Below are 26477 nucleotides of genomic sequence, written 5' to 3'. Positions count from 1 at the left end.
TATGACAACAATGGACTCCACCCAAACCATCTCCCACACCCCACCCCAGAATCCCCCTCCCCCCCCCAAATTTTCTTTTTCCTCTTATGCCCCAGATAGGGTGGCATATACATGTAGCAGTTGAACAGTCAATCTGTGCGTCCATCCGAAAATTTTAACATTGGTCATAACTTTTGCAATATTGAAGATAGCAACTTGATATTTGGCATGCATGTGAATCTCATGGAGCTGCACATTTTTAGTGGTGAAAGGTCAAGTCATCCTTCAAGGTCAAAGGTCAAGGTCAAAGATCAAATTTTGCAATATTGAAGATAGCAACTCCATATTTGGCATTCATGCGTATCTCATGGAGCTGCACATTTTGAGCGGTGAAAGGTCAAGGACATCCTTCAAGGTCAAATATATGGTTTCAAAGCGGCGCAGTAGGGGGCATTGTGTTTCATGAACACAGCTCTTGTTTTTTCTTATTTTTGAAATATCATCTAATAAATGACCACACACCCACATAATTTCCCCTCTCCACCCCCACACACAAATATTTTTAGCCGGATTTTTTTCGAAAAAATCTCGGCTTATAGATTGATGTTGTCGGGCGGGCGGGGGGGCGGGCAGGCGGGCGGGGTGGCGGCGTGCTCGAAAATGTTAAAGTTCTTATTTCATGGTATAACTTTGGTATGCTTGGACCTAGAGTCTTCAAACTTGACATGAAGGTTGGCCAGGATTAACAGATGACCACTGGTCATTTCAAGGTCATTCATTTGAAGGTCAAGGTCACTGTGACCTTCAATATAAAAAATGTTAAAGTTCTTATAACTTTGGTATGCTTGGACCTAGAGTCTTGAAACTTGACATGAAGGTTGGCCATAACTAGTTAGTAACCACTGGTCATTTCAAGGTCATTCATTTGAAGGTCAAGGTCACTGTGACCTTGAATGTAAAAATGTTAAAGTTCTTATTTCATGGTATAACTTTGGTATGCTTGGACCTAGAGTCTTCAAACTTGACATGAAGGTTGGCCAGGATTAACAGATGACCACTGGTCATTTCAAGGTCATTCATTTGAAGGTGAAGGTCACTGTGACCTTCAATATAAAAATGTTAAAGTTGTTATAACTTTGGTATGCTTGGACCTAGAGTCTTGAAACTTGACATGAAGGTTGGCCAGAACTAGTAAGTAACCACTGGACATTTCAAGGTCATTCATTTGAAGGTCAAGGTCACTGTGACCTTGAATGTAAAAATGTTAAAGTTGTTATAACTTTGGTATGCTTGGACCTAGAGTCTTGAAACTTGACATGAAGGTTGGCCAGAACTAGTAAGTAACCACTGGACATTTCAAGGTCATTCATTTGAAGGTCAAGGTCACTGTGACCTTGAATGTAAAAATGTTAAAGTTCTTATTTCATGTTATAACTTTGGTATGCTTGTACCTAGAGTCTTCAAACTTGAAATAAAGATTGGCCAGTACTAGAAGATGACCACTGGTCATTTCAATGTCATTCATTTGAAGGTCAAGGTCACTGTGACCTTAAATGTTAAAATGTTAAAATTGTTATAACTTTGGTATGCTTGGACATAGAGTCTTCAAACTTGACATGAAGGTTTGCAAGCACACTTAGATGACCACTGGTCATTTCAAGGTCATTCATTCTAAGGTCAAGGTCACTGTGACCTTGAATGTAAAAATGTTAAAGTTCTTATAACTTTGGTAGGTAAAAATGTTAAAGTTCTTATTCCATATTATAACTTTGGTATGCTTGTACCTAGAGTCTTCAAACTTGACATAAAGGTTGGCCAGTACTAGAAGATCACCACTGCTCATTTCAATGTCATTCATTTGAAGGTCAAGGTCACTGTGACCTTCAATGTTAAAATGTTAAAATTGTTATAACTTTGGTATGCTTGGACCTAGAATCTCAAACTTGACGTAAAGGTTTGCAAGCACACTTAGATGACCACTGGTCATTTCAAGGTCATTCATTTCAATGTCATTCATTTGAAGGTCAAGGTCACTGTGAACTTAAATGTTAAAATGTTAAAATTGTTGTAACTTTGGTATGCTTGGACCTAGAATCTCAAACTTGACGTAAAGGTTTGCAAGCACACTTAGATGACCACTGACATTTCATTTTGACCTTTGAACAATATTTCAGTAATTTAAGTATTGCATTGACAAAAACACGAAAGGTACTTTCCTGTCATTTAAATCAAAAATCCGGCTTCAATGCGGTCATCTCCGACCGCGGAACTCTTGTTTTGTTGTTGAAATATTGTTAAAAAACAACAAATTTGTATTACCGGGGTATTTTATTTTTGAAAGACCGTCCAACCATCCTATTGCTATCAAACCTGAAATATAATCTTATTAGTTTGTTTTATGTCTTTACAAATGTTCAATAGATTGTGGAAAATATACCTGAACTCACACAGAATTGTCTATAATGTTCCACTTCTTTAAAACATTAGCGATCATTATGTTTTAATTATGGTCCTCTTCCAGTTAGAATATGACTATATTACCTTGACCTTATTGAATATGAACAATTTCCGCATGATAGCTTACATTATACTGTCAAGCACTCGAAAAGTCAAGCGCGCAGTCTTGACAACTCTTGTTATTTAACCATTTACTAGCAGATTTATTGATAATGAAACATGAAGCACACTTTATTATTTTATAGTGCCTTATATGGGCTTATATTCAATATAATCAAATACTATCCATAATACATATCAGGTTTCGAAATTAGCACTCGCACACTCGCAAAATGCGAGTAAAAATACCGATTGCGAGTTAAGTTTTAAGCCACTGGTATTTTTTTGCGAGTAAATAAATAGTGAAAAGAAATGAGTAGGTATAATGCGTCTCGACGTCATGATCGCTAACTCTTAGGTCAATTTATAGAATGCCCAAATACCCTTACGCGGAAGCGCGCACCTTGTATGTAGACTGGTATATACAGATACGCGGATGGTATTGGTACAAAGGAAGTGAAACATTCAACTATTCACACATGTTCATTGAAGCGAAAAATAACTTGTCACTTTATTCCCACAGATGGAAATAACACAAAATATACATAATACAAAAGCATAGTTAACCGTTAAGTTAGAAAAATAAACGTATTGTAAATCCTTCTACTAAAACAGTGAATAAGTGGGAAAAATAACTTAAAATAAGACTAAAACTTGTTGTAGATGAAGATGGTCAATCAACCTGATGTGGGCCCATATGTTCCAAGGAACTGATATTTTTGTATGGTTGCAGAAATAGACTGTGTATACATGTTAAGTCCTTTTATTTTGTTTAAATAGTACTAAACTAATGTCCAAGGTTTTTTATGTTTCCATCAAAATTTGCGAGAATGTTTTTGATTTTGTGAGTTGGTATTAAAGCTGCTCACAATTTTTTTCAAGTAGAAAAAAAAGTTAAATTCGAGCCCTGCATATGCATTCACCACCAAGCTTATGAGTGGCTTATTTTGACTTATAATATAAGTTCTCTTTGAAGTAAAAGAACAGCATAATAACAAACCTAAGTTCCCACAAATGTCTGAAAACTGTCAGATTTACGGTTTGAATCGGATGTGATTGTGTGTTTATCAGAACATAGTATTTCATTGCAGTTGTAACTATTTTATTGAAACACTTTACAGAAAAATTGGATTTGTTTATTTACACACCGGTTTACATAGACTGTTAAGAGTGATTTTTAACTACAGCTAGTTCAACATAACCATTACGGCCATAGGTTTTATTAGCTCTACTGGCTGAAGGCCGGAAGAGCTTATGTCATGGCGTGGTTTCCGTCATCCGTCCGTCCGTGCGTGTGTGCGTTAGACTTTTTCTTGTTTACGCGATTAAGTCCACAGTTTTCATCCGATTCTTTTCAAACTTGTTCAGTGTCTTTATATTAATGAGAACTCTAACACTATTGAAAATGGGTTACACCAGAGTAAAAAGTCCAGAATTATCTCCCCTTGAAATTGAGAAAATTGTGAAATAAGGCTTGTTTACGCAATAAAGTCCACAGTTTTCATCCAATTATTTCCCAACTTGCACAGTGTCTTTATCTGAATGATGAGTCAAACCCTATTGAAAACGAGCAATATCGGAGTTATAGGTCTAGAATTATCTCCCCTTGAATTTGAGTAAAAAATGAAAATTCAATTTTTGTATGTGATAAAGTCCATAATTTTCATCCAAATCTTGGCAAACTTGCACAGTGTCTTTTTATCACTGGGGACTCAAACCCTTTTTTTTAAAAGAGCAGTATCGAAGCAATAAGTCGAGAATTACCTCCCCTTGAACATGAGAAAATTTTGAAATCCCGCTTGTTTTACGCAATTAATTCCACAGTTTTCATCCAATTAATTCCAAATTTGCACAGTATCTTTATATTAATGAGGACTTGAACCTTATTGAATATGAGCAGTATCGGAGAAATAAGTACACTATAATCTCCCCTTGAATTTGAGAAAATTCTCCTTGTTTGCGCGATTAAGTACACAGTTTCCATCTTATTCATTTCAAACTTGCACAGTGTTCATAGCTGTAGTCGTCGTGCTACCATCCTTCGGTTGTTAGAATTTTTTGTTAACCCATAAATTTCTATGTTTTATATCATCAAGGGCCAAAACCCCATTGAGAGTGAAGAAAGTTTGTCCAACTTATTGTTGAAAAGGAGCTATTTGAAATTTAAATTTTACGTTTCTTCTTGTTTATGTGATAAATTTCCCATTTTGGGTCTGTTTATTTAAAACTTACTCAGATTGTTCATACTATCAAGGGCTTGAGCCCTTTTGATTATGGAGATGAGTTGAAAATTAATAATTAAAAAGGAGCCATTTGCACTTTAACCTCATTTACACAATTAAGTCCATATATTTGGTCTGATTGATTCTCTATTACCTTTCAAAGATCAGTGTTTTTTTTTTTTTTACTTCATTACTTTTTAAAAATCATCTGCTACATGACACAGAAAGAAATTATGACATTATGATTAATATGAGTCGGTCCAGAATTGGTTCACTCTCTTCTCTGATGCATGTCATAAAAATTAGAAATATATATATGGTTTAAGTATACTATGCCATGATATGGCCAACTTTTGACTCCAAACAATCATATGCTAATTCTAAGCAACACAAACAGTGATCAAGCACTGAAATCAGATCATTTTAATTAATATGGCATAAATCATCGTAATTGAACTGATATTTTGAATTGATGAAAATGACATAAACAATAATTGTTAAAATTGTTTCCCAATGTTGTTAAACATTCCAGCCAGTAGAGCGATTCAGGCCCTCATGGGCCTCTTGTTCCACCTGATATGATTTATATAGCTTTACAATATGAAGTTCAAAACACTCGACCAGCGTACAAGATGTGCACATCACGCACACCTTTAGTGGCATCTTGGTTTTCACAAACGCTGCTTTTAATGGTATGGCTGTTTGATAAAATTATGTCTAAGTTAGCTGCATTAGAAAACATATTTAAACAAATACCACAATTAGTCTACATTTAGAAAATTACAGTGTGGATTGTTTATCGATTATATCATTTTGACCCTATTTAACGCTTAAGGGAATCGAAATTTGAAACGTATTGGCATATTTCATAATTTGAGTAAGAGACGTCTCTTTCTGGTAAATTCATTTTTATTGTTTCACTTACATATGGTTTTGCTGAAAACCTTTTCAACTGATTAAGAAAATATAATCACGCAATACTTGCTTTAATATTAATTTCAGTATAATTTGTATTAGCGAGGCTGTTTTCGGAGAAAACCCGAGCTATTGTCATAGCCAGCTGTCCGCCGTAGGCATCATGCTAAAACCTTAACATTGGCCATAACTTTTTAAATATTGAAGATAACACCTTGATATTTGGCATGCATGTGTATCTCATGTAGCTGCACATTTTGAGTGGTAAAATTTCAAGGTGAACATCATCCTTTAAGGTATAAAGTCGAAAAAACAAAGTTAAGGGAAGTAATAAGCTTTAAATGGAGTTAGTTATCTGACCTGCTCACATATATATTTTTGTTAAATAAATCAAAGCGGCGCAGTAGACGGCATTGTGTTTCTGACAAACACATTGTGGTAAAAGGTCAATGTCAAGGTCATCCTTTACGGTCTATGGTAAAAAATACAGATTTAAGGGAAGTAATAAGCTTTAAAAAGGGAGAAAATTATTCAATATTGAACATAGCCACTATATATATTTGGCATGCATGTGTATCTCATGGAGCTGGTAAATGTACAGTCACGGTAGTGGCTTTTAATTATTTGCTACTAAAAATAGATATTTGTTACAGACAATTATTTTCAAGGGAAGTAATTTATATAATTATAAATCTCATATATATTTCCTTACCAAGAATTGAAGTTCTTTTCACAGTTACTGTACAGATTTATTATTTTGATTATTTATAATCCAAATGATTGATTTGTCAAAGTTTGTTTTTTTAATGATATAGAGGATATTTGTTGGATTCGGTGGATTATCGATTTTAATTCACGAGTGATCATAGAAAATAATATTTTCACGAGTGGCGCAGCCACGAGTGAAAATATACATTTTATATGATCACGAGTGAATTAAAATCGATAATCCACCGAACCCAACAAATTTTCTTTTTATTTTATGCTTTTTTTCACAGTTTATATACATTGTTAAAGAGTTTAACTAAAGAATTACGTTGGGAAAATGACGTCATTTCGTCCAAAAAATGACGTCATTTAACATAAACAGTGAAAATTATCGATAATTCTCACTGATAATTTTCATTGTTTGAAACAGTGAAATTATCAGTTTTAATTCACTGATATTTCTCTATAAACCACCGGAAAGTATAAAATAAATAATTATAATTTCTTTGATCTTCGTTACATACCTGTGGACTTATGTCCATAGATACATAATCATTTCTGGCTATGATCTCAGTTAAACCACAGGCCTTGGTTGTCAGTGATGTCTGACATGGTCATAATTGATTGTGAGACCCTCCCCACCCCCTGCCCCCCCACCCCGGTTGGATTGGACAAAATTCAAGGCAAGTAATAACCTTTAAAGGGAGATGATTTCTATACCTGCCAAATAATAAATAGAAATCTTATTGCAATGTGGCGCAGTAGGGGGCATTGTGTTTCTGACAAACACATCTCTTGTTGGGACACTAGGTCAAAGGTCAAGGTCACTGTCGCCTTTAAAAAAAAAAAAAAAAAAAACTGACAAGCTTTCGCAGCCTAGCGTGGCAACCGTTATGTGGTGCTCTTGTTAACATTCCACAATGATGAATTGGAAACAGCCATGCTTAATTACTATTTAAAAGTGATTACTTCTAGACAATAACCTTATGCTTGAACATATTGCATGTCATTTGGTGACCAATACACTTTATGTTCACTCTATAGTAAATTATTATAGAAAACAGAGAAACAACTTCATTCTTTTTTAAAATCAATTTTCTCAATGTTTCGACCAAAGACCTTCATTAGGAGTAAAACATTTGTAATAAAGTAACGGAAATGACGTCACATGATGTCAATTGCAACTACGTCAAAGTGGTACATACTATTTGGCATTAAAATCAACATATACATGTAACCAAAATAATATATAACATCATTATAAAAAAGCATATAGTTGATGTATGTATATGTTATGTAATTAACAAGATTATTAAAGTAGGATCAGTTATGAAACAATCTATAAACATTCAAACAGTGTGTGATGTTTTCATAAAATTGCATTAATTGATTCCTTTGTACATTCTCCATCTAACTTCGCTCATATTATTATCAAGAAAAGAAAAACGTTTACGGTAAAATACAATTCGCAATAACCCTGTACATTATGGATTTAAGGATGCCCATTAACAGTGCAACAATCGACCACTAGTCTATGATCATATCTCATTTGAATTTGAACGAACGTGGCTTAAAAGACTTAATATAAATATTTGATCAATATTTACAACATTTCCTATGTTCAACTTGTTTTACATTAATTTCGGTGCAAATCAATATTTAAGTGTTTGACATCAAATCCTGATTATAAATTACTTAATATGTGTATACACATTATAATACACCACTAAACAAGGGACAAAGACTACAATTGAAGAGTAATAATTCTTTACGTTATAATATGAACAAAACTGTTTAATCAGGCACTTAAAATTGAATTGATGATTCCTGAATTGTATATGATCCCTAACTTTTTAAGGACTTTGAAGTCAGACACACTGTGACACATTGGACGTTCTTGTTGAATTGCAACTAAAACAATAAAGGTGATGGTGACATTTAACGTATATTTTGTAGTTTAATGCATGCGTACTGTTATTAAAATTACGCGTTATGTGTTGTTGATCTAATTGACAACTCGCCTGGACGATTGTCGCTCCGCCCACTTAGTCACGTGGCTCAGCGGTTAGAAAACCTAGACAACCTTACACCAAAGTGGGCTTTTTGCCTACAGATTACACTATTTTTCTGATGATTTTTATGGACTTGTTTCACACCCTATAACACTGGTAAAATAGATTTGTGTCACAAATGCAAAACAATGTTAGCTTATAATGAACATTAGCTGTATATAACGGATGTTTTGGTACTTTAAACACGCTCCCAAACGCTTGCGCCTTTACCGGAATCTAAACGGTTAGGTGGTAACTACGTGTAATGGTGGTGTTAGTAATAAATTAATACCTCTACACTGGTATTTACCCATGTTTATTTGTGTGAAATTACTAACGAAACATTTTGTCCACATGTATTTGGCGTGAATAGCGCTTTATAACTGAAATTTTGTTTTACACTCTTTCTGACACCGAACGGGTACTGAAATCCCACATGGTATTATGTATAAAAGTGCAGACCAACAAAACGGTGGAATCGATATGTTTTTATTAAAATAGTAACATAGAATAGTTTGTGCTTGTAAAAAGTTTGCGCTGACATAAAAAGCGATTTATAACGTTGATTTTGTTAAGTTACGCAAATACCAATAGTACCTATTAGTTTACATATACACATGATATAATTCATTATTAATATTGCTTATATGACATTTCAGTTTCTGAAATAAATATATATTCTGTAAGGGGGATTTTGGTAATTTTGGTTATTCTACATATTGAAGCTTCCATTTGCACTCGTCAAGACCACATTTCGGCGCTGGAAATTGTAGAAATTAAAGTCCTTAATTATCTGTCTGGAGTTGCATGTACCACTATGTTAGAAATACACATACTTGCAATGAAAAGCTTTAGAAAAGATTTATAATTGTATATTTTAATTGATGATAAATCCATAATTGAAACCCTTGCACCTGTAACATTTATTTTTTCAGACGTGTGTATTTTAAATTTGATTTGAGAGAAAGATGATAACCTACATGTTGTGTATTAAACGGAGCAGTTCATCTTTGATTTTTTTTTTTTTCTGATTGTTCGCATATTATAACTGCATGTATAATAACTGAAACCAAAAACTGACTATGAATTGATTCTTTTGAAGTAAAAATGTCACATACATATATTATAGAACAGAGTTGATGGAAAACTTCTTCTACATGTACCATTATAAGACAGATATAGCCCGGGGGCAAACAAACATCGTTGTTTGTTAGTGTTCGCTGATTGCACCTTAAATACCCTTTTAAATACCCACTGTGTTATAGGGTCAAATTTGACATGTAACCCTTCCCCACTTAGAAAGATATTTTGAAATGTTTGTAGTCCCGTAGAAAGTTACATTTGATTAAATATCTTTCTTACTAAATTCCAGTTACTCGCAGGCTGTTCTGGTTTTGTGCTGTTTACACATAGCCATTTTCACGTAATTGCCTCTGATTGTGGTATAGCGTCGAATTTGGCATTTAAAGGGACCGTCAACCACGAATGACGAAAAAGAAAAGTTCTTAAATACCTTAGTTTTTACAGTTATCAGTTTATATTGATTAAAATATCACAACTGGTATATTACATAACTTGAAAAAAGTTGTTAAGTTTTCATATCTTTATATATTCGGTAATAACATTTTACTGGGTATGTGTACCAGGTAACTACCAGTTAAAAATGTGAAAGCAACGTTCTCATGAAGCTGCACATTTTGAGTGGTGGAAGTTCAAGATCAAGGTCATCCTTCAAGGTCAAGGTCATCTTTCAATGTCAAAGGTAAAAAAAAAATAATTTCAAAGCAACGTTCTCATGAAGCTGCACATTTTGAGTGGTGGAAGTTCAAGGTCAAGGTCATTCCTCAAGGTCAAGGTCATCCTTCAAGGTCAAAGGTAATTTTTTTTTATTCAAAGCGGCATTATGATGAAGCTGCAAATTTTGAGTGGTGGAAGTTCAAGGTCAAGGTCATCCTTCAAGGTCAAGGTCAACTTTCAAGGTCAAAGGTATTTTTTTTAATAAAAACTCAAAGCGGCGTTATCATGAAGCTGCACATTTTGAGTGGTTGATGTTCACAGTCAAGGTCATCCTTCAAGGTTAAAAATAAAAAATAAAAAAATTCAAAGTGGCGCTCTCATGAAGCTGCACATGTTGAGTGGTGGAAGTTCAAGGTCAAGGTCATCCTTCAAGGTTAAAGGTTAATTTATTTTTTTTATTCAAAGCGGTGTTCTCATGAAGCTGCACATTTTGAGTGGTGGAAGTTCAAGGTCATTCTTCAAGGTCAAGGTCATCCTTCAAGGTCAAAGGTAAAAAAATAATAATTTCAAAGTGACGTTATCATGAAGCTGCACATGTTGAGTGGTGGAAGTTCAAGGTCATGGTCATCCTTCAATGTCAAGGTCATCCTTCAATGTTAAAGGTAAAAAAATAAATATTTTGAAGTGGCGTTCTCATAAAGCTGCACATTTTAAGTGGTGGAAGTGCAATGTCAAGGTCAAAGATAAAAAAATACTTTTTTTTTCAAAGCGGCGCAATAGGGGGCATTGTGTTTCTGACAAACACAGCTCTTGTTTTTTTCAAACATGGTTAAAAAAACACAAATATTTATTTGTATTATTTTATTGTTGAAATACCGTCCAACCATCCCAGCCAAAAATCCCCCCCCCCAATTTTTTTTTTTTTTTGCGTTTTTGGAAGATAACGTAACAAACAACCCCACCCCTCTCCACTCCACCCCTCCCTCCTGTGATTGTAATTGAGATAGGTCCCTACACCTTTAAAAAGAAAAATATATGAGCGGTCTGCACCCGCAAGGCGGTGCTCTTGTATTGACTTCTCATTGTATAGTCCAATTATTCATAAGCACCTGACAAGGAAAGTATATTTCATTGTATATACCATTTATTGATAAGCACCGGACAAGGAAATTATATTGACAATAACAATTGACACCACTCCCATTGTGTGTGCTACATATGCACTGGTCCATTGGCCGGTACAAAAAAACTGGGAGAAATCATGCAAATTATATTTTGCTGCAGCAATACTGTTTGGTGTCTAATAACTAATGCTATTTACAAGGAGTATAAAGGGGTGTAAAATTCCTATGACCGACTTGTCTGTTACGGGAAATTTTAAGCCATTGTACAAGTCACAATTTCATGTCAGCCATTCTGCAGACAACTACAATATTGATCTAACAAAACCATTACAAATGTTTTGATGACATGTTTTAATTTTTAATTTTATCGCTTGAGAGATGTGAAAGTAGATTACCACAAATCAATCCTGTGCTGCGAGTGACCGACCAAGTAACTCCAATAAACAACCCTTAAATATTTGCTTTCTGAGGTGTTACTAAACAGGAAACCAATTCGTTTCAAACTAGAGTGTTTTAAATTAAAAGGAAATAAAAAGATGCAAATATGTAAAGTATTGTTAGTTTTATTATGACTGTAGCACAGAAAACATTTAAATATATGGTGGCATGTAGGTTACATCCAAAATATATACTTCTTTATGTACATGTACACACATGAAGACCTAAACATGAGACCTCACATGCCAACATGAAGAAAATTATATATTGGATTTCTCATCAATGCAACAGTACAGATCTTTACAATAGGTTAACAGATGTGTAGTGCATGTAACAAAACTTCATCTTGTATGAATCAAAATGGATTTAGTTTCTGCATAAAATACTAATCAGTTTCTCTATATCTATCTACATGTACATAAACCTTACTTACACCGTTTCTTTATATTTCATTTCATATTTTTCAAACAAAATAAACGAAACTCGTTTAATAAATAAGAACTAGACATTCGGCTTGTCTAGAAAATGGCAGACATGTCTTTAGCAACCGTCACGCACGAAATCGATTGCTGATTGGTCGATCGATATTAAGATAAGAATCTGATTGACAGTTGGCGATATGTCAATTCGATGACCGTAACGTTTTGCTATGATTTCAGACCGTAAATAATTCATAACCTTATCTAGTACTCGTAAATAGGGAATTAACATATGGACATTCCATTTTTCCAATAGAGTGTCAGCTCTTGTTTAACAATGGTTTCTTGTTGGATATAACATAATGCATGTTTATTTATGATATGGTTGCTTATGTATGCGACAGACATAGGTTTTTTGCATGGATATATTGTTCAAACATGTTTTGATTATTATTTTACTGCAGCTATTGCTTTTACATAGAAACATTGAGCTTAAATTAGATGTAGAGCTCCAATTGTTATAAATGAAATGTGTTTGCGTTTGTAAAAGAAACGGTTTGATTTTGTTTTTTATGTGACTGGTGAATCATTTGTTAAAGAGTCTGGCCTTGTCTTGTCCATGTGCATTTTAACCCGTTAACCAAACATTTAAAAATACAAACCGACCCATGTTCCCTAATTCTTTGTTTACAATGTTACGCAACTATGGAATTCGATTTTCTGTTAACATGTTTTTATTAACCAGTACATTTAAGTTTACTGTGTCTTTGCGTTCTTTTTATATGGAGTTGATACTTTGTAAAAAAAACTAGGCGCTTATGATAAGAGATAAGAACACAGCTTAAAAAGGAATGAACTAAATCGTTTCATATGCAAAATATAACATATTACTAAAATAAAGATAGTAGAGTTTGCGTTTGAGTAGTCCTGAATGCCGTTGTGGTGTTCAAATGACATATTCAGCATGGTATGACTCTTTAAGTAACAAGCAAATTGTCGAATTGATATTCCCCGCCAATTTGCTTCTGGACTCAAAAGTGTTATAGTTGACACTCACAAAATCATTTTTTTCAAGATACAAAGGGCCGTAACTCCGTTATTAACAGATGGTGTACAATGTCATTTGGCGTGCATCATCCTGTTATCCATGTATATACTCATACCAAGTTTAAATGCAATCAGCCAAAGCACTGCCAAGATATGGCTCCGGACACACAAAAAAACATGTTTGCGAGATACAAAGGTCAATAACTTTGTTATTAACAGATTGTGTACAATGCCATTTGGCGTGCATCATCCTATTATCCATATATATACTCATACCAAGTTTCAATGAAATCCGTCAAAGCACTTCCAAGATATGGCTCCGGACAGACGGACGGAAAGACGGACGGACAGACAACGCCAAACCAATATCCCTCCGCCTATGGCGATGGATAATTAAATGTTACTCTTACCCAGTTTACGTCTGTTTGATGATTTAGACGATTGTATAAATGTAAACATCCAAACCCCCACATTATATTAAGCACTACAACAAACATCAATTATATTATCCAGAGGCTCTGGCAAAATATAATGTTCAATATAATTAGTAAATACAAATAAATGTATATACTAATAACTTCATATGAAATTTGTGAAAAAAAACGTGTGCATATAGTTCCGTCTGACATAATCGTTCTTTTATTTGACAGTCATTACTTTTAAAATAAAAAACAACATTTTGTGAAATATCAACAATAAGTGTTTTATATATACAAGAAACAATATAAGAGCAGAAATCAACGTGTTCATTTGCATATATAATTTAGAAAAATACTAAGGACATGATAAAACAGAATATTACATTTATAGTCAATATGTAAAATCGACTTTTCATCATAAAACTCAAATGGATATACATAAAAGTGTTCCGATATGATTGTTACAAAACTCATATATGTTTATATGTATATATATATATATATATAAATTACCAAATGCCACAGTCAATTAGTGAACAACTGTAAATTTACATATTCTGGATTGGTCGTTGAAACATCAGTTTGCCCCGATGCGGATATCTTTGCAGATGTGGTATTGTCTCTTTGTGCATTACAAGCCGACAAAATCGAGTAATCACGACCATCAAGATCCACAAGTGTTTGGTACTGATTGGCATTACGGGATTGTGATGAGTCTAGTAGAACAACGAACAATTATGTATGTGTTATATCTAGGTTAATATAGCCTAATGTGTTCTCTTTCAATTTCAAACATCACACGCAAACATTCAACGCTAAGATTTATACACTGTCCTAGAAGTATTAATTATTCCAAACGTGAAGTATTTTTAATCAATCAGTAATTTATATAATTGAGCCTTACCGATTATACAGATTGCATAACTTCCATCTGGTGTTGAGGCGTCTTTGTTGCCCCTGAATTCAAACATAGTGTGGACATCTCATCAACTTTGTATGATTAGAGGCATAGTGTTTTTATAAACTCAGTCATTCTAATAGAACGGAAATACATAGTTCAGGTCAAAGCATTCGCAAACACCTACTGAATATGGTAACCACGTGGTGTCTTACACAAGGATACAACTAGTATTTTGGCGCTTTTAAAGCATAATGCTCTTAATGTTTATGTACACACTTTTTAAGCAAAAACTAATATGAACAAGTGAGTTGAAAGCATGCTTCCACTTACTGTCCTCAGATAAGATCCTTATAGTAAATTTCCATATTTGTCAACGAGGTCCTTGAGGTCCTTTTCGTTAGGCAATGTTCTGTAATGACGTAGACGACAATATATTAAGTATTATTTAGAATAAGTATTGTCCAGGTCATACTGCTTGTTTATCACTTATTGAATATTTACAAGCTTTAACACAAATAAAGGTCAGTATACGGGTTTAGATTTAATGGAATTAGAAAGCCTTTTGATGTACAGTTTGACAGACAAGTATGTATACCATTATGCAATAAAGCTTTACCCTTTAATCTGTTTTTGCAGATACAGGCCGTGGCAATAGCTATGATAACTGTGATGACTGTCACTCCAATTACTCCAACTAAAATTCCAACACGATTGGAAACTGACAAGCCACGGCTTACTGAAACGATGCACACATTTATTTAGTTTACAATATCACACCAAAGCCCAATTTGATTTCTTGTGTCCAATCCGACTTCCCTATTCTGTTTTGCGCCAATATTTGAATTTGGTATGCTGTTCCATTCTTTAACCCTTCAATTGTCCATGTGTAGTGAGATATGCAATCTGAACGCATCGGACAGTGGGCTACACCACACCGTCTCTCTGATGTAGGAAGGCGGCCGTCATATTGGATTTGGAACTACTTTTGAAAACAAGATGGCGGCCCCACTGTTTCAAACCTGACGTAAAGAAGAAACATTAAAATGTATTGTTTGTAGCTCGTCTGTTTCCAGTATTGACATTGAGTACTCCTTTAGTATTAATTATCAATAATGACTTCATGTAGGCAATATAAATTGCCGCAATAGAGTCTTTTGATGATTTCTGCTTTGGCAGACTCTTAGCTCAAATTTATTCTGAACGCGAATAATTTTAGCTTTCCTATAAATATGAGGTCGATACATGTATACATCGGTAGATTACGTCTAATCATTTGGACTATGAAATTAAGTTAATTTTAAACTTTCACGTTTTGGTAAATTGAGAAAATTTAAAAACAATGTTTCAGATTCGCATATTTTGTTTTAGTTATGATATTTGCAAGGAAACAGTAATACTGAACATTTACCATGCTCTAAAATAGCCATTATATGCATCTTTTGACGATTTAAAAGCCTGAAAATTATAAAGCGTTGCAACGCAAAGCGATTGAATAATTTGGAGAAATCTGTTGTTGTCCTTATATTTTGTGAAGCTATAAGATTGCTTATATATAGTATAATATACATCCTTCAATCAATAAGCACGGATGTTTCAGTAGTCTAAATGGTAAACTTTAAATCCAGGACTCTAGGGGTCAGTGGTTCTAGCCCTGATGAGGGCTACTTTTTTTCCTTATTTTAATTCTATTCTTGATTTTTAACTGGCACCTTTAAATTGACTGTTTTCGTTATAATTTGTGACACTACAAGGACTGCTTACATAAAGTATAAAATACATCACTCATTGTATACGCATGGAAGGCCGAGTGGTACAAGCGGTAGACTTTTACTCCAGGGGTCAATGGTTCTAGCCAAGTTGAGGGTTACTTTTTTATTTTATTTAATTTTATTCTTGTTTTTTATATGGAGCTTTTTAGATCGAATGTTTAAATTTATCAATATTGCATTTAATTACACAAATAATTTGGGAGAGTTCTTTTTTTATTGTTTTATTGTGTAATATTTCAAGGAATGCTTATATAAAGTATAAAATAAACCACTGACTATGGAAGCACTGATGGCCCATTGGTTTAAGCGCTTGACTTTTACTCCAAGGATCAGTGGATTGAGCCCAGTTAAGGAAGACTTCCTTTCTTTTTTTTCAGCATAGCTGTTAAACCTCACTTTTGACCTTAGTTTACCTTTAATCATGACCAGTAAAATTCACATAAAAATTCCCGCCAGTAGGTCCCAAATGATTACATCCGAATTGTACATTAGCTAATAATACAAAAATCACTGTGAACAATGGATGCATATCATTTGAGCAGAAATATGAATATATTGTAAAGAACGTGAACATGTTAATTACAATAAATTAAAAACATGATTAAAAACATTCTCTAAACATTACACAGAAACGTTTTTCCATAGTTTAAGAAGCATTATAGCATTAATCACATGTCTCTAAAATTAAAAGAAGCTATTGTTTACATGCCGTAACGCTCACACTAAACACTACAAAAACACACACACAAAGTGTAGCAAAGGTACACAAAGTCAAACACATGCTGCAAGTCCAATAAACCCACTGTAACTCTTGGATTGCCTTTGTTAGAACTTGCCTGGCATTATATCAAAACTACTGTAGACCAAATAAAAACAATTATTTATGTTAAAATCTTTGTTCCTCCTAAATATATTCTCCTAATAGTCTTAAATTTATTGAATAAAGGATACACTGGTTAACTTATTTGTGTTTTGATATGACTTTACTTGTCTTTGTAGCCTTTGCTAGACTGAGTGTGTCTTTGCAGTGTTTAGTGAGACCCACTCTTATCTAAATTTGTAAACAGCATAGTTATACATGTCAATGTATCAAGTCAAAAAATGTAATAATTTATACTAGTGTTAGTCTATTCCAAGATTTAGTTCACTGATATATTAATTTAATGTGTTATTACTATTAATCACTTCAAGTGGCATAATAAGCAATCAGTTGTGTATTTCGCATCAGACACAAGAAAGAATCGACGCTTGCTGAAGAACTTTTTATTTCAAGATGGTGAGCATAATTAATTGTAGATTTCACCAAGCGCTTATTATATCTAGTTCTGCGGGTTTTCAATGTACATAGCATCAATAGCTTTTGCTGCCATTTTGTTTGTCGGATGCAATTTAGTTCCAACACCCATATGCCAAACGATTGACTGCCTACAATGTTTACCAAATTCTTGATTATGGACATTTTATGAGCAAATTATCGCCATATATAATTGTGTTGTTACCAGTGCAGCTAGCGCCCCTTGTTTTCAACAACGATATGTTAAGTCATTGAAACTTTAAAAGTGTTTTCTGTTGAGTTCAGTAACAATGTTTGGCTAGATTGAACTTTACCGGTACGCAGTCGTTTACCACTTTCAACAAAGGTGGAGTTTGGGGGCAGTTGCCCCTGATACTAAGGAAATATATACAATAAAAGGATTATAAGGTGTTGCGTTAGTGGTTAGGGTACGCTGTTTGATGTTACGTGTTGCGTACCGGTAAAGTTCAATCGTCCCCAATGTTTATATGTGAATATCTGTAACATTATATATATATTGTTAAGTGTTTTTTTTATTAAGCTAAACTTTTCAGTACATTATACTTTCTTGAAGAAATTTTGATGAAATAATCCCAGAACTTTCCAAGCATATGTTCTGTGTACATCTTTTTTTCTTTATCTGTTTCTTTTAGATTGAAAATACTAGTTGGAAACTGTGTAGAGCTATGATTGCCCCAATTTTGTTATTTTTGTACATGATCTGATGAACATGACCATTCCAAAACTCTATTTTACTGTCTGTTCATGTCAATCTACTATCTAGTCAATTAATATTTCTGTGTTTTTTGTTTAAACTATTTGGGATTATTTTGATGCATGTTACATCAATTAAAAAGTGTTATTTCTTACCGTACAAGTAATCAAACGTTTTATCTTGTAAAAAATGTTGCAACTCGGCCTTGTTTGTATATAAAGTTTATTGAACATTATGTAGATCTTTATAGTTTGTGCAGCCCAAAATGTCATATTTAGTTATTCTCATTACTTTGCTACTTAATTGCTAGCATAAGAAACATACCATTGTAGTTATTTGAATATTTGTTATGGCCCCCTTCGAAGAAGAGGGGGTATATTGCTTTGCTCATGTCGGTCGGCCTGTCTGTCGGTCCGTCCACCAGGTGGTTGTCAGACGATAACTCAAGAAAGCTTGGGCCTAGGATCATGAAACTTTATAGGTACATTGATCATGACTCGCAGATGACCCCTATTGATTTTGAGGTCACTAGGTCAAAGGTCAAGGTCACGGTGACCCGAAATAGTAAAATGGTTTCCGTATGATAACTCAAGAATGCATACGCCTAGGATCATGAAACTTCATGGGTAGATTGATCATGACTCGCAGATGACCCCTATTGATTTTGAGGTCACTAGGTCAAAAGTCAAGGTCACAGTGACCCGAAATAGTAAAATGGTTTTCGGATGATAACTCAAGAACGCATATGCCTAGGATCATGAAACTTCACAGGTAGATTGATAATGACTCGCAGATGACCCCTATTGATTTTGAGGTCACAAGGTCAAGGTCACGGTGACCCGAAATAGTAAAATGATTTTCGGATGATAACTCAAGAACGCTTTTGCCTAGGATCATGACACTTCATAGGTACATTGATTGTGACTCACAGATGACCCCTATTGATTTTCAGGTCACTAGGTCAAAGGTCAAGGTCACAGTGACAAAAAACGTATTCACACAATGGCTGCCACTACAACGGACAGCCCATATGGGGGGCATGCATGTTTTACAAACAGCCCTTGTTTCGATTTAGTTGTTGCAGTTTCTTACCGCCTCACTGTCACATGTACCAACACATGTACTCAGAGATGTGAATAAGCAATCACATTTTCAACGAGTTGTTGGGTTATGTGTCCAGATTTTTATGGGGATCAATAATCTATTGAAATAAAAAAGGCATTTAATTGTTTATATAACAAAAAAAGTGGTTTTAAATAATCTTTTTCTGATTTCAGGTTCAGTGCTGGTGGAAAAACATGAGTTCCTGAGCCAGAGCAGCTTTAAAGGCAAGCCCTTATGATACATGTCATTATCAATGTGACAGTTGCCTTAAAAAATGATGGAGAATAAATTGTTTTTATAAAGCTTAAAACGTGTATTTACACATTTTGTGTCAAGACTTAATTAAACAATTAATATAGTTGACAGAAATAATTGTAACCAATATTATTGCTGTTAATTGGAACATCCTTATAGTGTAAGCAAACACACCTTTCTATATGGAGAGGAAATCCAGGTTCAAATCCTGGTGGGGATCCCATATTAACAGCAACTTTGATTATGTTCATATTGATTATACAAACAATACTTTTTGTTGTCAAAGTGTGTTGTATTTAATATGCAAATAAAATTTTCATTGTTTTTTTATTATTTTCTCTATCTCACACACACTTATGCAGTAATTTTGTTTTGTTTTACTTCATGTCATGTATCATTCGTATTAGGGCACCATTATTAGCTTCACAAGATATCAGATGTCAAAAACAAAGGCCCATAATTATGTCCTGGCAATTAATCATAATTATAAAACTTTTACTTTGAAAAGAAAAGGGTTCTTCTTTGTTTCCACTACAGAATCAAATAAAAACGTTATTTTTCGTACTATATTACAAAATCAGAATATACGCAGAATATCTTTTGAGCTCCACTGGCCAAAAACAAGCAGGGCTTATGTCATGGTCCTGTGTTCGTCGTGCGTGCGTGCGTCCGTCCGCGCGTTAACTTTTCCTTTAAACATCTCCTAAACTACTGGTCCAATTCTGATGAAATTTCTCAGGAATGTTTCTGTGGTGAACCTCTTTCAAATTTGTCCAAATCATGCCCCTGGGGTCAAATTTGACCCTGCCCCAGGGGTCTCAAAATTGAAAATTTGCTTATATAAGGCCTATTTTGTGAAAACTTTCAAAATCTTATCGTCAAGAATCATTGGGCCTAGGGCTATCAAATTTGGTATGTAGAGACATCTAATAGTCCTCTACCAAATTTGTTTGAATAATGCCCCTGGGGTCAAATTTGATTCTGCCCCGGTGTCACAAAATTGAACATATGCTTATATAAGGCCTATTTTGTGAAAACTTCAAAAATTCTTGTCCATAACCATTGGGCTTAGGGCTACCAAATTTGGTATGTAGTGACATCTAAAATAAACCTCTACCAAATTTGTTCAAATAATGCCTCTGGGTTAACTTGGACCCTGCCCCGGGGGTCACAAAATTGAATAAACGCTTAAAAAGTGCCTATTTTGTGAAATCTTTAAAAATCTTCTTGTCGAAAACCATTCGGACTATGGCTACCAAATTTGGTATGCAGTAGCATCTTATAGTCCTATACCAAGTTTGTTCAAATTATGCCCTTTGGGTCAAATTTGACCCTGACCCGCGGGTCACAAAATTGAACATTATATACGCTTATGTCTTGCTTATTTTGTGAAAACTTCAAATATTCTTGTCCATAACTCTAGGACCTAGGGCTACCACATTTTGTATGTAGTGAGATATAGTAGTTCTCTACAAAGTTTGCTCAAATTATGCCCCTGGGGTTAAATTTGACCCAGCCCAGGGGTCACAAAAGTGTAAATGTGCTTAAATAGGGCCTATATTTAAGTATTTGCACATGCCGATAATATTTGTTTCAGCCTTTTTTTCAGCAGTGGAGCGATACAGGGCCATCATGGCCCTTTTGTTTAATAATTAAAACTAAAAATGGTTTAAAGCTTGTGTTTGACGTCCTTTCTTCTGGAAAGCAGAACTGTTTAGGCATAAATGACTTCTCTTTTTTTGTTAGAATCAACATTGATGCATTATTACTTAAGCAAAGTTGAACTCTTCAAAAACTCTATGACTGGGGGACTAAATTTTTCATGTTTGTTGCTTACAATTTACTGAATATATAAATGTTAATGGTGAACAAATGCCATCTCTCTTTACAGGGAGATGGTGTTTTTTCATAAATATCCAGGGTTTTTTTTTATAAATAAGACCACATAACATATTTATGTAGTATAAAATGAATTCTGAGCTATACATCTATGATGATGACATTATGTGTTTCGCTGTAAAAAGAAATACAGAGAAAAGAGACTACAGCTGCATGTCACAAGAGTTGTTAAAGGGCATTTTGACATTATTGCCCCTGACTGATTCTTGGTTTAGCATGAATAGCATAGGGGATGGAGGAGCATTTATTGGTGCCTTTTAAAAAAGTTGTTTCATATTGTGGAAAATTGAGTTTTAAAATGTATACACGATGCCTTATTAAATTCCAACAAAATCTTTGGTTTTTCATTTAAAAACAAGAGATGTGTTTGTCAGAAACACAATACCCCTTATTGCGCCGCTTTGAAGCCATATATTTGACCTTGACGGATGACCTTGACCTTTCACCACTCAAAATGTGCAGCTACATGAGATGCACATGGATGCCAAATATCAAGTTGCTATCTTCAATATTGCAAAAGTTAGGGCAATGTTAAAGTTTTCAGACGGAAGGACAGACAGACAGACTGACAGACAGACAAATCAAAAACTATATGCCACCCTACCGGAGGCATAAAAACTGTATTCTTAATTTGTTTATAGGTGTTATTGGTGTCTCCACAGTATTGGAATAACCAATTTACACTTAAGGCTAAAACAGGGCTGATCCATTATATTCACCACCAGGTTCATTTAAATGCTTACTGGGTCAAACATGCGGCGTGGGGATACGCGTCGGCCTCTGCCGCGCCACTTCTAGTTACAATTGTTGCCTGCACAGTTGACCATATTTAGTTTTTTGGTTGACCAGCTAAAGAGTATCGGTCTGGCCAGAATAACAACATCTGGAGTTAAGTTGCCTGGGCCAAAATATAAAAAATATCTGCCAGAAGTACTGTATGGTTGCCATCATCAAATGCACAGAAAGAATTGTTTCTCAAATTCAATCAAGCTCTCCACTTATTCCATCCTGCGAAACCCTTTAAAAAGTTTAGGTGTCTCAATACTGGTAATAGTAAACCCCACTGAGGGCCATATGGCTTCTGTCTGTATACGGTTTGTGACTGCCTGGCTTGTCACTATAATGTTGTTTTTTTTTTGGGGGGGGGGGGATCTAAGTGGAGTTTACTATTTCTTATATTACACCGAAGTGTTTTCCCTGTACCACTGTACAGTGTTGTACGATTGTTAATGGTATAGAACCTAAACATATGGATTAAATCTCAAAGTTTGTCGCCCTGCAGAACATCCGCAATGTTGTACCGTTAATTCATGCAATAATAAGAAATACTGGTTCTTTAAGTTTGAATAATGGCATTGTTTATACTTCAAGAAACAACTAATTGGCTTTCTAAACATTTAATTAACATTTGAATATTTTGTATGTAATGACAACTAATGTTTAACAATAACATTGGTCCATCTATATCTATATTATCAGTTAATTTTAGTGCAAATTTAATGGTGTGTAACCCGAACTATATTTTCGGTGTAATATCTTCCGCCTAGAGGCGTTAGACATATCCTTCCACCAAATACACCCGAGAGACGATCGCCGATATGGCGGAATTGTCCGAGGTGTCCCGATTGGTGAGATATGCTTAGGGGAATAATAGTCCAGCTTTCATCGTCTAATGCTTTGTACCTTATAGAAAATGTTTGACTTTCCCCGCCATCAAAAGCCGGGACCCATTTGACAATCAATTCCGTTTTTCCTCTTCTGATTTCTTGCAAATCTGTCGGAACGTCTGGTTTTGCTGTGAAAGGTAGTCAATATAAGATATGCATAAGCTATTGGAAATACAAACACTATTACACGATATTTACTGTATACATAAAGTAGCTAAACTGAAATACATGTCAAATAAATAATTTAGGAGTTTAATGGTTTATATACATACAGTGCGCTTTTAAAGTTAACACTTCCACTGTCAAACCAAGTTTGTTAGAAACGTTCACCATAATGGTGCTAATAGTGTTTTGTACAACAAACACTGGTTAACAAAACTGGGTCTTCTCTAAGCTGCATGAATACTAAACAGAAAGAAAATGTTATAACTGGTTACTTGTATTTTTCACAATTATTTTTAACAAATTAGTTAGTTAGACATTTTCCAAACGAATTTCAAAATACAACAATTAAGGCTTCATTAAGACCCTTTAATCACAAACTACTGGTCCTATCGTCTCAAAGCCCTTATACATGTATAACAGGACGTTGAAGAAAAAGTATGGACTTATTTGCCCGTATGTTCAAGATCCGTCACAGTTAATGAACATTTAACGTTAACGTCCACCTGATCATATATGTTATAACGTTTTAAATTCATTATAACAACTGTTTCAGAGTATGGCATATTTCCTAGTGTCAAGTTTGACATAATTAAAGTATTGTGTGTTCTGTATGTGGAGCAGAACAGATGCCATAAGGTGTTGGTAAACTACAAAAAGCTACATTGCTTTGTAGAAACGATTTGTTTTCTTGCCATATAACAACAGAAAATTATACTTGAGCATAGCTGATATTTTTTGTCTGAAAACCCTTAAGGTGATCCGAAAATGGTTGTACGGGGATATAACAAAAAGACAACGCAGTTTGTCCAAAATGCTGGCATAACATTCCGTTGATAATCTAAAATGTTCTCTCATTCCTGTCGGTAGCATATTGAATTCAACATTATTATAACGCTTAAATACGAAGACTCGCTGGATTCCGGGAAAAGATAAATAATCGTCTTTGCGTCGAATAAAGTTGGATGCATCTTGTACGTCAAATAATTTTGTTTACTCGTCAAGAAACATTGGGTGCGAACGAACCCAACACCCCCCCCCCCCCCCCCTGATTACGGGTATGTTTTTCCGACATTCGCTATGAACAGTTTCTTAATTTACCACCAAATAACTAAAGTTCATTTTACGACTAAAAAGAAGAAGTTATTGATCCGAACCTTGTAAGAGAAGTAGTAATATTATTATTTATACTAAAATTAAAAGACGACACAATTTAGTAATAGTGTGATTGATAAAAATACTGTTAACATATTGATTACTTACATACTAATCTGATTGTGTAGATGTTACTTCCAATATTCACATTCGAAATAAAAGCCTTGCACAGCCAGCGTTGACCGTCATTTGATACATTCACCGACTTTATAGAACATGAATAGACCTGTGATGACACTCCATAGCATTGTTGTTTGTTTGACACGAATTAGTTTCTTTCACTCACTTTTGACTAATGACCGTTTCCACACCTTTTGATCCTTTTTCTATTTTGAACCAGGTAACAGCAACCGGCGTAGATGACGTTGAGCATGTTAACGTGATGCTGCTGTTGACGAAGACATCATTTACATCCGTGGTCAAGTTTAACGTTATTGGCGTTGTGTTAAACCCTGTATTGAATAATAAGTGTTATCTCTTGATTATAATATGTACGAACACGTTATATGAAAACGTGATAAAAACATTTAAATTATGTATGCATTTCACATCAAATTTCGTATTTTTCAAATGTAATTAGCAGTAGCGTGCACATTATCTGTACATAATATTACAAATAGTGTGCATTCAAATATACCTTTTAATAGAAATATCCAAATCATATAAAATATACAATTAAATATGAAGCAACCCATTGCTCACCGAGTTTCGTAATAAAACAATCCAAATAGCGAACGGGCTATTGTCGGTATATGCTAGTCGGAAGTTATAGACAATTGTAGTTACGGCTGTTACGGACTCTGTTTAATGGGTTTTATTGTCCACAACCCAGAGAAAACAAATAATCCATAACTAATCAGTTGATAACGAAATGCTTGCTTAAAGGCCTATCGTATAATGCTTGCAAGGTTGGATATGAAAAAGTATATATATATAGTAGAGAGATATATATACGCATATGGGGATATATATATAGATATATATATCTATGAGAAGAGAATATATATATATATATATATATATATATAATATATATATATATATATATTATGAGATATAATATATATAGTATATATATATATATATATATATATATATATCTATTATATATTATATATTCTTATATATATATAATTATATATATTATATATATATATATATATGTATGTATATGTACGAAATAAAATACCATCGTTTATTATCCATTGATTGCCTAACGTTTTACAGCAACATAGTAACAAAAACAAACTGCGCGATTATTTATTGCAAACCTTGTTTATATTCAAACTTCAATCATATGGTGTGTCCAAAAATGCTAAATCTTTATTATCAAGTTACTTTTAAAATCGAAAACAATGTGTTAAATTAGGGACCTGTAAAAGTAGTTTCAGAGATATTATAAAAGGAGTTCCACAAAGTTCAATATTAGGCCCTGAACTTTTTAATTTATTTATAAATGACATTTTTCATTTTGTTACTGTGTGCAGTGCAATATATACAATTATGTTGATGATAACGCACTTTCTTGCTCAAACTCAAACATAGAAAAAGTAAAGGCAAACCTTGAAAAAGACAGCCATTACCTAATTAAATGGTTCGAGAACAATAAAATGCAAGCAAACCCTGATAAGTTCCAGGCTATTAAAATAGGAAATACAACTCATAAAATTAATATATCTTTTGATTTGGACAATATAAACATTCAGTGTGAAGATGAAGTAAAATTATTAGGTGTAACAATATATTTCCAATTGAATTTTAATTCTCACATCTCAAATATCTGTAAAAAGCATCTAGGCAACTTAATGTACTTAAGCGAATAGGTCACAATTTATGCAAATTAGGTAAACTTAATATTTACTACTCTTTTATCATATCGAATTTTAATCATTGTCCAATAACATGGCATTTTTGTGGAGAAATTAACACTTAAGGACATTG

At 34.0% G+C, this 26477-nt stretch overlaps 1 long non-coding RNA gene across 1 annotated transcript; it reads right to left on the bottom strand.

Annotated features, from left to right (window-relative positions):
- Positions 1-14139: 14139 nt before the first annotated feature.
- Positions 14140-25301, bottom strand: LOC127836109 (uncharacterized). Its single transcript, XR_008028591.1, has 6 exons — positions 25174-25301; positions 24645-24988; positions 15133-15252; positions 14847-14925; positions 14520-14572; positions 14140-14331 (listed from the first exon to the last, which is right to left on the bottom strand). It is a non-coding gene; the product is annotated as an uncharacterized LOC127836109 (long non-coding RNA).
- Between the last annotated feature and the right edge of the window lie 1176 nt (positions 25302-26477).

This window comes from Dreissena polymorpha, chromosome 6, assembly GCF_020536995.1.
Source record: "Dreissena polymorpha isolate Duluth1 chromosome 6, UMN_Dpol_1.0, whole genome shotgun sequence".
Taxonomy (NCBI): Eukaryota; Metazoa; Mollusca; class Bivalvia; order Myida; family Dreissenidae; genus Dreissena; species Dreissena polymorpha.
Note: the sequence above shows the minus strand (reverse complement) of the source record. Positions and strands in the feature narration are given on the sequence as shown.